This window comes from Dendrobium catenatum, unplaced genomic scaffold (genome assembly GCF_001605985.2).
Source record: "Dendrobium catenatum unplaced genomic scaffold, ASM160598v2 fragScaff_scaffold_249, whole genome shotgun sequence".
In the NCBI taxonomy this organism is placed as follows: Eukaryota; Viridiplantae; Streptophyta; class Magnoliopsida; order Asparagales; family Orchidaceae; genus Dendrobium; species Dendrobium catenatum.
Genome location: NW_021318711.1, coordinates 1,495,460 through 1,506,766, shown reverse-complemented (window position 1 = coordinate 1,506,766; position 11,307 = coordinate 1,495,460). Strand labels below are relative to the sequence as shown.

The following is an 11,307-nucleotide window of genomic DNA, read 5'->3' as shown; positions in this document are numbered from 1 at the left end:
TAGTCATGATTGGATAAATATTCTATTTTCTTGAAATATTTGCGACAAAATAAATGCAATTTGTATTACTATATTTATAATTCACAAGTATTTTCCAATAAAAAATGCAAATACACGATATTTCTTAGTTTCTAAGCTATTTCTTACAATTCCACACTTTATCTCATTTCTACCATTTTATTAAGATTTCTACGTTCAACATGATAAGAAGACTGCGACGGTGTTTTTTTGATATTTGAATGATGTATTATTAAACAAATAATGCGATTGCGTATGATTCATACATAATTATTTTGATTGTAAATATGTTTTAGATGAGCGGAAAATACTTTTGATCATGAGTATTCATCTGTTTAGTTAAAGTTTGTAATGGCTATGTAGTCAATAAGTTATTTAAAGTTTTGGCAATTCTCTCTAATCAGAGTTTGAAATTTCTGTCTTGTCACCATTTGACATGGTATGATTCATTATGTCTGTGGGTTATATCGGATCGGTTTGTGATGATATCAACATTCATCACCTTTCAACCACAGTCCTCTAACCTCTGTTACTCACCAACTACAATCCTCCAATATCCGTTGCCCGAACAATGATCAATTTGAGTGAGCTAGTCCCAATTATTTTTATATCCTCTGAATTTTTTTTACATAAAAACTATGTTGACATTTATAATTTTTGCAGTCCTATCTTGTTTGTATGTGTAATATATCTTGATGTAATAAAACTATAATGCTAAACACTCTATCTCTTTACTCCATTAAATATCACGAGACACAATAATTATAAATTCTACATATGCTGAAAAAATGAATGTAGTGTAAAAACAAGGTTGTGTATTTGAAATATTTTGGAGTTGTTTGGCTGGTTATAAAATAAATACAAGGTATTATTATTATGTATTTGGATTGAAATAAAATGAATGCTATATTAAGCATGATAAATGACAACATATGGTGGTGGTAGTCGGTGGTCGGCAATGGTGGTAGCAGCGATTGTGGCGGTGGCAGCAAATAGAGAGCCCATGACGGCGATGTTCAGTAAATGCAGCCAACAGTGATGGTACGCAATAATGGGAGTCTACAAACAGGGATGACGACTAATAGTAATAGTGGTTGCGGTTGGCTATGGTGGCAAATGGTGGTAGCAGGCGGCGATAGTCAATGAAGTTCTAATATATTTAGAAATTTCTCAATGTTAAAGAATTTTAAATATACAAAAACAAAGTACTTGATAAATTTCAAATATATACAAAATTTTCAACCCATCTTATTTTGTGCATATGTCGAATGTCGTATGGAGACCAACTATAATGCGCCACGTCACTCATTCGCTCGATACCGTGGCTCGGAACGGCTTGGTACCGCGGTTCGATACTGCTGATATTAGGGGTGTCAATATCATCAGCGATCACCTACAGCCCACCGCCTGCCGTCGCGCGTGCCCGATACCCGCCGTCCCACCGCCGCTGCCATATGCAAAACCGTGTCAGGTCGGGTCAGCCTGCCAACCTGAAGGGTCAGGTCTGGGTCCGAGTTTCCGACCCGTTTACATACTGGGTCGAGTTAGGGTCGGCCCGTTTGAACCTGAGTCAGTTTCGGGTTCGACCCCAACCCGACTCGAAACCTAATTTTGACACCCCTAACTGATATGATTGCACCTGATTCATTTTCTAACCTCCTCACTAAATAGGGAACTTTTATTAGGTCCGGTGTAAGGACGTAGAGGAAAGTCCTGTCGGAGGCAAAATCCCGCGAAAAAACTCGGTATTTGCTCGGTATTGCTAGGTATTATTTGATAATATCGAGGAATACCGCTCTGTGAAGATCAATACCGAGTTGTACCGAGCTATACCGAGCAATACCGAGTTGTACCGAGTTTTTTGTAGGAAAAACTCGGTACAACTTTTGTATAACTCGGTATTGCTCGATAGAGCATGATATAACTCGGTATTGGATCTTCACGTGATGGTATTCCTCGTTATTGTTTGGTATTATCGATATTTGCTCGGTATTTCTTATTTTTTGGCACGATTTGACCTTCGATCGGATGTTTCTCTACGTCCGATCGGAAGACGTAATAATTGTTCCTGAATAGGGTCCTTAACTCTATTTTATTTATTTTTTTTTTTCAGATTATGGGATGAGTTTCCGAAATATTTCCCAAATTCATATATAACGTTCCATTCCAAAACCTAATTCGCTAGTCTTATCAACCTTTCCTTCTTTCTCATCTGTCAGCCGTCGCTCCAGCTACGGCAAATTACGTTGTGCGTCTCAGCTCAGAGCACGCAGCAGCCGAATCCACCATGCATGATTCCACCCCGAGCTCACTGAATCCACTAACCATCTTCATATTTCGCTCGATTCAATGCTCTTGTGCTCGACTAGTTAGGCTTCCAACCAGTCGAAGCAAACCCTAGCACTTCCCATCCATCGCCTCTATCGTTTTATTATTATTTTTATTGAAATACGAATCATTCTAAAGATGTATTGCTGACGGAATGCGCCATGCATCATTTTCACGGTTAAATCCTTAGAGAAGGAGCGTGTCGTGTTGAGGGTAGTCGGTCTTGCTAGAAGGAGTTGTTGAGGTCGTCAGAAGGTTGCTGGTCGTTCCGGTTGTGGCCGAATAATGCGCGAAGATCTTTGAGGTCCTTGATGATATCGGGTTTGGGAGCTGCAGCGACTTATTCTTTGCGATCTTCTCGGCTGATGAAGGAAGTAGGTGTACAGGAATTAGTTAGATCCAACCCATTAGTCCTCTCTCTTTCTCTCATTAAGCTGTAGTGTATGCAGATCCACAAGCAGTGTGTGCTGTTTATGTCAACGGAGTGTTATAGAAGGGTAGGTGTAGGGCAAGAAGACCCGTTGCGTCATGGAGCTTGGTTTGGAATTGGGGGAAGCTGGATTCGAAGTTTAAAAATATCATGCTGCTAATTGGTATTGAATCTGGAAAATTGATTATGTTGGGTGCATCCAAATTTTTTTAATTTTTTTCATACTTTTAGTTGGCTATTTTTATTATTAAGCCAAAATATTTATTGTTTTTTAGGATCTTATGATCATATTCAATCTTCAAAAACTGGTTTTTTGTTTTCTTGATGAAAAGTATAAGAATATACAATAATGATCTACATGACATAAGAACAACAAGGAGCTACATCAGAGACCTAACCTTTTTTTATTTGTTATTTGAAGTATTTATTTTTTGCTATTTTTTGGTTTTTCAGCTTACAAAATATTATTTGTTATTATTTTGAATGTAAAGTAGCTTTTCACGTGCATGGTTTCAATATCATGAATTGCGCCGGGATCAGATTAGGTTTTATGCAATTTGAGTATTGATGGAAATGCACTTGCCTTGAAAGCATTTGCTGATTTAAATTTCTTCTCCTTTTGAGAAAGTTTAAACCGTTTATTGCGTTTCTTACTCTTTTTAACTGATATTTTTTGTCATACCTTATTCTTAAGTTTTATGAACCACTTTTTTTAAGATTATTGGGTTATCCTTTATTTTCTATTATTTAAAGTTGCTTTATTGTTTTTTGTGTTATGAAAGCACTTTCTTTGGTGGGTGGTTGCAAGATGAAATTGGTGCAAAATTTTCCTGTTTAAAACTATTGAGTTAAACCTTATTTTATATTATTTAAAGCTAGTTTTTTGTTATTACATAAGCATCACATACATCAGCTTTGAACCAAAGACCTCTTTGTTGGTAGCCAAAGCTCCCAACCAACAAAGCAAGGTGAGTTGCGGTTTTTTGTGTTATGAAAAAGCTTTTCTTCGATGGGCAGTTGCAAGATGATGAAATGCACTGGGCTCTGAACATTTTAATAATGTGGAAATGCATTTGCCTAGAAAGCATTGGCTGATTATGCACATTATCTTCTGAAAGTATTTCTCTCTTTTTCCTAAGAAATTGAAACTATTTTTTGCACTCTTGTCTGTGCGTGTTTTTTTTTTTATTATTAATTGTGATATTCCTTTGAAAGTCTCTTCTTCTGTTTTAGAAGCTTTAGAGATTGTTTAGTTATCATTAAAATGCTTTTTCTGCATATAGAAGTATTAATGATGAGGTCAATTGTAACGGTTCTGTTGGCTTGGCAAGAAACCCTTTGTTTCTATTAACCAACACTGAATAATTTATTTTCAATGGTTTAAAAAAGGATGCTACACATCTAAATGTAAATAAATTCCATTGTGCAGTAGCCATAGTAAGATCAGTCTGCTCCTGTTGCTTGATATTTAATTTTATTTTGCAGTGATCTGATTTTTGTTTACTTTATTTATCTTTTGCGAGCTATAGTTTCAAGACTTTATGCTTTATATATGTTACTATATACTTTTGGAATTGCCAACCTAATAATCTCAGGCTTCGACCTAAGCCATTGTGTCTAGTCTAACCATTGCAATTTAAGAGTGAGGGATGAAGATAAAAGTCTTTGGGAAAGAGCTACCCGGTGAGAGCCACTTTTTTGCTGATTATTTTTAATTAAGTTTATATTCATATCTTCTTCTATGGAGCTCTTTTGTTGTGGCTCTTTTTTGTTTTGTACAGCTGGTTAAGTTTTTATTTGTTGATTTTATTTTTGAAGGGACTTGAATGTTAAGTGGCAAGTTGTTTCTCCCAAATTCATTGAATTTTTCATTCTTTTATTGGATCTGCTATTGTTGTTTCTTCTATTCAACATTATGAGCTCTAATTTTTTTGGCTTTAGTATGACATGATATATTTGAGATCTGACAAAGTTCTCGTATTGACAAAAATACATAACAAAATCAAGCCTTTGTCCCACTGCGTGGGGTCGACCACATGAATCTTTTTTCTAAAGGATTCATGTCATGATTATTCGACAAATTTTACGCTAGCTGTTGATTACCTATTGCAACCCTCCACTTTTCTCATCCAGGACTTGGACCTGGCCGGCCAATTCTCTTTTTTAGCTGATATTGGTTTGCTGTTTTAGTTGAATTGTCAATTTTTTTTTTCTTCAAATTTTAGTTTTGTTACTCTATATTCTTATTGTGGTAGCAATCTATTAAATTGTTAGATGTTTATGATAAATTTAACTCTTGATCTTGTAGGGTCTTCTATTATAAATAGAGATGCATGAGATCGTGTGAAGACAATTTGATATTGAATAAAATGATGCTTGACATTCTCTCTACCCTCCTAGACTGTGTGCTTGATACTCTTCCCCTGTTTATTCTGTTCTCTTTTCTTCTCCTTCTTCAACCATTTCTTCAACCATTTAAGGCTTTCATAACTCTTTTGTTGTTTGTTGGCCATGAATTGGTATTAAAGCCCAACTTTCTTTTGAACATCTTCTTCGATAGTTCAACAAGACGATGTTCAATGTCGTAATGAAGATTAGTTAAGGAATCCATGAGGTTCTCAATGCTATCATTTGGTTTTTCATTTAAGTTGCCGACCACTTTAATGAATGTATTATTTTCTCATGATGGCTCATAATTAACCTATCTGAACCTTAAAACCAAGTCAAAATCCTGCAAAACCCTCCCCAACTCTTCCCCCCCCTTTTGATTTTTTCTTCTTCTCATGTTCTGATCTTTTTTGTGTATTTATTTCACTGCTTCAATAGCTGCCACAGCACACAAGCTATGCTACAACAAATGCTATAATGCTCATCCATATCCACCTCCATAAAACTACTTCAAATTCAAAATTTGTTTCATTTCAGACCAAAAATTATCCACTTCCTAAACATCATTAGTAAATCTAAATCCTAAACCACACATCAACCTTCTTAATGGATATTATCCGGCCACTTCCCCTATTTTTATTTTGTGAACTATACTTTTGCTATTATGTGAATGGTAACTTAATTGTTCATGTTACCAATATGCCTTCACTCCATTAAAAAAAAAAATCCAATCAACTCCACATAAGCCTATCTAATCTAACATATTTACCGACCATATGTTTTACTCAATCAAACTTAGGCTTCGTTTGGGAGGGCTTTCTTATTGCTTTATAAAGCAGCTTTTTAGTTCAAAAATGATCTAGAAAGTCACTTTAAGAAGCAACAAGAAAGTTATCCCAAACGAAGCATTAATCTAAATATTGTCAAACTAATCCAATTAATCACTCAATCTATCCCAACTCAAATAAACCAACCCAGATCAATCTTAGCCATGTGGCATTACGATGAAAAAGGAATAAACATATATGAAGATTCTTTGTCTGCTCAATGGGTCTACTTCACACTTAAATTGCATAAAGTTTATACAATTTGATCAAGTCTTTTTGAACAAAAATATACTTTTAGGGATGTTTGATAGTTTTAAATGAATTTATAGAACACTTCATACATGTGTTAAAGATGAAGATGCTTTCTGTCCTTACACAGGTAAGTGAAATATTCAACTTTTCTTCTTTGAGAGGGATTCTCCTTCGGCTTTTCTGATGTGTTCCCAATGTGATAGATTTTATTTCCTTATTTTTGAGGCGCGTAGATCATTGTTTTACTGAATAGATAGTAGATGATGAAATGCACTGGGCTCTGAGCAGGTTTTCTGCAGTTAAATTACTGATGGAATTGCACTTGCCTAGAAAGCATTTTCTGATTATCCCATAATCTCTTCAGAAAAGATCTCATTTTTTTGGTCTTTCTTTTCCAAAATTTGAAACAATCTGTCATGTCTTTAAATTGATTTCGATTCGAGATTACTCTGCGCTATGAAAGTCTTTCTCATGTTCTAAGAGATTTATAGACTAACAGTTACATTGTAATAGTTGTTGAAGCATCAGTTTATTTTGCGTGGATAATATTATAATGAATAAATAAGAGCTATTTAGTCAGTTTTATTTATTTACTTATTTAAGAGAATGGGTTGCATGCTCCATTTTTTTTTCATAGGTTAGAATGAAATCAGTAATTCTGTAAATAATCAAACATATAAATGGTAAGAATTATGTCTTGGAGCTAATTGGATATATGGTAAGAATTATGTCTTGGAGCTTCTGAATGAGAGCTGCTTTCTTCTGCTATTATCTTCTTTTCTTAAATCTCCAAAAAATTTTTTTTGTGCATTTCTTTTCTTATAGAGAAGCATAATATTTGTGTTGAAAAGATGAGGATAATCAGGTGGATGAGTGGCTTTACTCTTCGAGACAAGATACGGTCAAATATATATAGGTGAAAAGGTTTGAGTAGCTCTAGTTGGAAGTAAAAGTTTAGAGAGAGTCTTCACCTTAGATTAGTTTGATCACATAAAATGGCGGTTTTTTGATGATCCAGTTAGGAGAGTAGATGTATTAAATTTTTTGTTTATGTTAAAAAATGTAGAGATAGACATAAAAAATTTAAAAATATTAGAAATGACATTTCTTTATTAGAAATAAAAATATTACCGATGATGGCATCACAAACCTCTAAGAAATTCCGAGCTTTGCTACTCTTTTATGTTTTTTCTTCCTTATAAGGTTTTCTGCGAACATTGATTTCTTCTGTGAAGTAAGCGGCTTTGTTTGATTAATTTATTACGTTATTTCTCCCAAACAAGCTGGCGAGGTGACGAGGAAATTCATGGTCTGTCAATCCACTGATTGATGAAATCGTGATGTTGCAAATGAATCCCGACACGTTCTGATCGCCCGCAAATTGTTTTATTGTGAACTTCCTTCGATTTTTAATGCTTTCAATCTCCTCAATCCTCTATTGTTTTAGTAATGCCCGCAAGAAATTCCCACAGATCTCCGTTTTCATGGGTAACTGATGTAGTGGATCGTCGGAAGATGATACGTGCAAGAAGGATTTAAGGATTCCCAATCCAGGGAAGAAGAAGAGAGCTTTCTCAAAGCTTCAAAAGAGTGTTTTTATCATTCAATGTCTTTCTCCTCTTACACATTCCCTATATATAATGCCAAATCAAGGAAAACCTAGAGAATCCTAGAAGATTCTAGAAAAGTTATAACAAACTACATAGTAACCTGATGCATGTGTTATGATTAGGGCTGTCTATCGGGAAGTGTTGTCACTGTGCCGAAGGGAGATTGGGAGATTTCCGTTCGAGGAAGTACGCGCGTTCTAAGTGATCAAGCTTCTGGTAACTCTCCGTGATTTCTTATCTGTTTTATTTTTTATTTTTGATTTAAGTTGCTGTGCTGGGAATTTCTTTTCTGTTGGTTTGCTCTAGTCATTTATGATTTTTGCCTTAATAATATATTGACATTAAAATTTTTTGTTTTAATATATTTGTTGGATTATATTTGCTTATGGTATAAATAGCAACTAATTATAAGATAATGAAGAAAGATAATTTAATTGGGATTTTTTTGGTGACAATTAGGTTGAGCTGTAATCAAATTGAATTAATTGTTTAGATGATTATGAATGAAGAGAAAAGATAAATACATAGTTTTTTTTTTAAAGAATTGTTGTAATTTTAAATAAAGGTAATTGTAAAATTGTTATATAAAAAAAATAGCTTTTTAGAAAATTATTGTAGAAAGAATGGCTTCTTAGTAGAAAAAAGTTATCGAAAGCGGTAGTTAAACAAAAAATGTAGTTGGAAAGTTAAAACATTACAAAAGTTAGGATACTTTTTTTTACATTAAATAGTGGGGTGTTGTAGCACTACCTTGCGTTGAGTAGTTTTCGTGTGCTAATTGGTGTGCGTTGACAATGGTGTTGTTTGCTGGGTAAATTATTGCATCTGGTCACCTGATGGAGAGATTTGTTCGGATCGCTCTCTGTCTACAATAAAGCGGAAGTATGTTACAGTAGCTGCGCTTTTACTGTAGACAGAGAGATATCCGAACGGATCTCTCTGTCAGGTGACCGGATGCAATAATTTGCCTGTTTGCTGTGGGTTTTGTTGGTCGGCTAGTTTGGTAGTTTGTATGTGTTTGGGTTCGATTTTTGTCCTGAAATGTTTGATTCAAATATTTTTTGGGTTTCAAAATTATTTGAACTTATATTTTAGACTCAATTTTTTAATGTTGATAATCAGATTAAAGCAAATTTAAAATGTTGGAGAGAAATTATAAAGCACATTTTCTCTAATTAATATCTTGATTTAATGGAATATTAAAATTATAATTAAGGATATTTTGCTTGATTTATGGTTTCAGGAAGGTCCATGTTGACATCCCCTGAGTGGTTGAGCCTTGTAATCATATGAAAATTATAATATTATTTTATGATATTTTGCTGTCTTTTGTTCTTTGCTAATGAAAATTTTGGTTAAGATTATTGATGGTGATTTGAGTTGTATTATTTTCTTGTTATCTTATGATTGTAGTAACCTTTGGGCTCTATATTCTGCTTCTTTTAAAGTAATTTTTTGATACAAAATTTTTTTAAACTAAATTTTATGTAGTAAGATGTTTTAGAAAACAATTTGAAAGTTGTCTCAAATGAAAATTAAATGTTGTTTGGGATGATTTTTTTATTGCTTCTTAAAGCAATTTTTCAATATAAATATAAAAATTAAAAATTAAAAATTGAAAAGTTGTTTTAAGAGACATAAGAAAGTCGTCCCAAATGAAGTTTTAGTCATCATAATTAATTAGTTTAGCTAAGGTAAAATAAGAGGTGATAAAATGAAATATTAAAAAAGTACTTTTACTTTACTATGGTTCTACCTAATCAAATAAGGGAAACAATTCTTCTGTGTTTATTTTACGGACAATCAAATAGATTCAAAGTATTTGGAATGTACTGTATTTACTTTACACTGTATTTTTTTTTTTTCAGGCAACCAAATAACCCCTTAATAATTTTTGTATTGCCGGTGGTTAATTTGTAATGAAAAGAGGATCAAATTGATTTCCTAGTTTTTATTGAAAGTACAAAATAATTCTGACTACTTAAAAAGTATCAATTTGATCTCTTAACTCATTAAATAGGGATCAAATTAATTTTTCTATGAAATTGTTTAGGCCTATTTAAAATATTTAGGAACTAAACGAGACTTAAATAGTTGAAGATCATTTCGTAACTAGTCAAGTAATTATTTTGATTCTTATCTCATTTGTAATATCAAATATATATGAGTGTTCCTTGAAGATTCATTGATGGTTCTCTTTTTTATTTAACATTTATTATCATAATAATTATTATTATTATTAGAGGGTTCTTCAATTTTCTTATGCTGAGAAACGCAATATGAAATAAGTAGCTAACATTTATTAATTCATTAATTGGATAATCCTTAAATTTCTTAATTATCTGATTATCTCATTTCCTCTTTTGAAAATATTATCATTATGTTAAATTTATTTTAAATTTTGAATGATTGTGTTAATTTTCTTTTTATATCTTTTAGAATAATAATAAAAGCCTCTTCTTTTCAAAAGATAATTTTAGAAATATTGATTAATGAAATGAAATTTTCTAACCGAAAAAACAAATATAAAAAAGTATCTTAAAACAGTAGAAAATGAAGGTACCTTAAAAATATTTTTATAGAAGCATCTCATTTATTCAGTGAACAAAAAGTAATTTACTGTTTCTAAACAAAAAGGATAAAAAATTTTTAAGATTTCGTTTAGATAGTTTTTAATTATTTTATAGTAATTTTTTAGTTAAAAAAATTGTTATAAGGTGTTTTACCTAAAAAATATTTTTATGGAAGCATCTTATTTATACAGTGAACAAAAAGCTATTTACTGTTTCTAAACAAAAAGGATAAAAAATTGTTTAGATTTCGTTTAGATAGTTTTTAATTATTTTATAGTAATTTTTTAGTTAAAAAAATTGTTATAAGGTGTTTTCGGGCTGTTTTTTTACTGTTTTTTGATGTAGCATTTTAATAAAAAAATAAAAAAATTTGAATTACAAATTTATTTTAAGAAATAGGAAGTAACCTGCGGAAACTAGTGGCAAAAGCTATTACATTTGCTGCCTCGTATTTTCTTTCTTACAATATTGTATTGTTGATTGTATTTTTCAATGAGCCCTTCTAAGGCTTTGTTTGGTTTCCACCGGCGTTTTTTTCATTTTTAAATGGAAGTATTAGAACGGATAAGCGAAATTTTTTAAAATTTCCTTCTCAAATCGGTGAAAATTCAGAGTTATATCAAAAGGTCTTTTGAAAAAGTGATGCAAACAAACATTAAAATACTCATTTTTCACCGATTTCAATCGTAAACTTAAAAATTTACGGGCAACCAAACGAAGCCTAAATGTGGTCCGGCGGGTTGAAGGATGTACCAACGAAATTTCTTTAGAGGGGTTTAGAGTGCAATATGTCTTGTGGTGTTTCACTGTCCGTATTTTATGAAACCAAAACAAATGTCGTATTTGTGGCGGATTTGTTTGTTGCGTTGACCTATATTTCT

The 11,307-nt window shown here is 32.5% G+C and overlaps 3 non-coding genes across 3 annotated transcripts; all 3 read left to right on the top strand.

The window, feature by feature from the left end:
* The first annotated feature begins 3,796 nt into the window (after positions 1 to 3,796).
* On the top strand, positions 3,797 to 3,874 carry LOC114579260. The gene has a single exon (XR_003700170.1). It is a non-coding gene; the product is annotated as a small nucleolar RNA snoR118 (small nucleolar RNA).
* Positions 3,875 to 6,499: 2,625 nt separating this feature from the next.
* Positions 6,500 to 6,590, top strand: LOC114579259. The gene has a single exon (XR_003700169.1). It is a non-coding gene; the product is annotated as a small nucleolar RNA snoR118 (small nucleolar RNA).
* Positions 6,591 to 7,529: 939 nt separating this feature from the next.
* On the top strand, positions 7,530 to 7,617 carry LOC114579258. The gene has a single exon (XR_003700168.1). It is a non-coding gene; the product is annotated as a small nucleolar RNA snoR14 (small nucleolar RNA).
* The last annotated feature ends 3,690 nt before the right edge of the window (positions 7,618 to 11,307 follow it).